This window comes from Neofelis nebulosa, chromosome 2 (genome assembly GCF_028018385.1).
Source record: "Neofelis nebulosa isolate mNeoNeb1 chromosome 2, mNeoNeb1.pri, whole genome shotgun sequence".
Classification (NCBI taxonomy): Eukaryota; Metazoa; Chordata; class Mammalia; order Carnivora; family Felidae; genus Neofelis; species Neofelis nebulosa.
In genome coordinates this window covers 40,931,856-40,934,322 of record NC_080783.1, presented here as the reverse complement: position 1 = coordinate 40,934,322, position 2,467 = coordinate 40,931,856, and the positions used below count along the sequence as shown (strand labels likewise).

Below are 2,467 nucleotides of genomic sequence, written 5' to 3'. Positions count from 1 at the left end.
CACCTATGTTCACACATGGTAATAAAGTGGTCTCATTTTTGTCTTTATCCATTATGGTTTCAGAATGGTCTTACCTAATTTTGAGATTCCATGAAAAAATTTATGTTCAACAAGAGACTCAAAGACCTATAAGTTCTAGGTTAGCTTCTAGCACCACCAAGGCCTGGCTGAAAGTACCAGGCCAGGTCCAATATGTCTAGGGATTACTCTTTCTTACTTGTTTCTATTAAAGAATGTTAATAGAATGTTAAATAGTAAAGTATAAGATGTAAAAAAAAAAAAAAAAAATTCAGAATTCCCCATAGAGGTATTTATTCATTGATTGATTTATGTTTTTACTTACTTTTGGAAGTTAAGGCAAAATTTATTCAATTTCCTTTCAATCATACCATCTAAAGCATGTATTTTGGTTATGGCAAGGATACGATTTCTTTTAGGGCCTTCTCCAATTATATTTTAGTTCAGAAATGCATATTTGACAGGTACAAATTAGAGAAAACATTTCTGGCCTGAGCCCTTATCCAGGATGAGCACATCTTTACCTGTTTTTATGTGGCCTAGCCAAGTAAAGTTCCAGAGGGCCTTGGCGGTATCCTTACTCTCCTCAGGCTGTGCTCTGAATGATGAGCACCTTGGCCGCCCCTCCAAAGCAAGCTGATCTGGAAGCATGTTTTCCACTATCACATCTTAATTCATGAACCAGGTATGCAATAATCTATATCTGGATCCTTGCAATGGCTGACTCAAAGCAATGGCTCTTCTATTCACATTGGTTTTACTTGGGTCTAGATCTTGTTGACTGTCAAGTACTGGAGAACAAAAGCTTCATTCACCTCTACCAAATCCATGTCCTTAAGATTCGGTCTTTTTAAAATTTTTTTTTAATTTACTGCCGCACTGATAGCAGAGAGAAGGCCAATATCCATGATAGAGGAATCACATTCAGACACAAAATAGCCCATAATTCTTGCCAGTCATGTGAAGCTATGTTTTTTTGTTGTTGTGTTGTTTTGTTTTGTTTTGTTTTCCTTACCAGCAACTTCACTAGCTATGAAAGTGCCAGACATTCCCAATGTATTCCCTGAAGTGAGGGTCCCTTCTTTCTTGAATACTACAGGAAGTTTATTTAACTGTTTCAGGCTTGTTTGGGGACAAGCACGCTCAGCTACTTGCACTGCCTATATTCCCTTCTCTGTCTTCACCTCAGTTGGTAACATCTCATTATTAAAGTAAGCGGCATCATTAGCAGCTTTTCCCCTCTGCTGTGATTACAGGGCATATTTGTTACATTCTTCTTTGCCACTTTTATGTTTTGCAGCAAAACTCTCTGCAGTAATTCCCATGGGAAATCGGACATGTTGATCTGTTAATGTTGCTCACAATGAAACTTCCAGCTTAAAAGCATTTCCAAAGTTGGTTCTAAAATGCGCGTTTCTGACACAGTAGGGAACCTGGCTTATATTTTTGGATCCTCCATACAATACAACTTTAGCTTCTTAAATACAAATTTGCTGACATTGATTCACAATGGACTGAAAAACAGAGCCACAAAGCCCATTAACAGGGAGGGCTGAGGTATCTTTGAGATTCCCACAGTCAAACCAACATGCCTTGCCAAGTATGCAGTGTCTGAAGAACTATTTGCCAATTTATTATAAAGCATGCAATTCAAATGCAGACAAATGGAAGACATACTTTTAGCAAGGTATGGAGAGGTGGGGAGTGGGGGTTCTATGCTCTTCTGGGCACACCACCATCTAGGAGCTTTTATTTGTTAACCAACCTCGAATCTCTGATTCATTCATTTCTCATTCATATCAGAAAGACTTGCAAAACAATGAAATTAATCTTTAATAGATTTTTTTTTAAATTCTCAAGTATCATTTGAGGCAGCAACAGTTGTAGGTAATTTTAACATGTCTCTAAACTCTTGGCAAATAGAAGTTCAGTCTCTCCTACCCTATTATTATTTGCACTTGGAATTTTCTTTTTTAATGTTTATTTTTTTTGAGAGAGAGAGAAAGAGCACATGCGCTGAGAAGGGGCAGAAAGAGGGAGAAAGAAGATCCAAAGTGGGGTCCTCACTGACAGCAAAGAGCCCCATGCGGGGCTCAAACTCATGAACTGCAAGATCACGACCTAAGCCAACGCTGGATGGTTAACTGACTGAGCCACCCAGGCACCCTGCGCTTGGAAATTTCTATATATTTAGTTTCTAAGTAAGGACAATTCTGACTTAGAGGAATAAAGACACGTGCTTAAAATACTGAGATCAAGTATAAGTTTCAGTGCCATCACCATGTTATAACTTAATAAGACCTATATTTTATGCCAAATTCATAACAGGAACCTCCATAATAGGAACCATCTTATCTTACTTGATTGAGGTAATTATTTGGCCAGTTAATTGAAGAAGTAATATAAAGTAGGAAGTACAAACAAAAAATGTACACACACCTTAAAACTT

At 37.7% G+C, this 2,467-nt stretch overlaps 1 pseudogene; it reads right to left on the bottom strand.

Moving 5' to 3' along the window:
* Window positions 1–604: 604 nt before the first annotated feature.
* On the bottom strand, window positions 605–1,663 carry LOC131490359 (3-ketoacyl-CoA thiolase, mitochondrial-like; annotated as a pseudogene).
* Window positions 1,664–2,467: the final 804 nt, after the last annotated feature.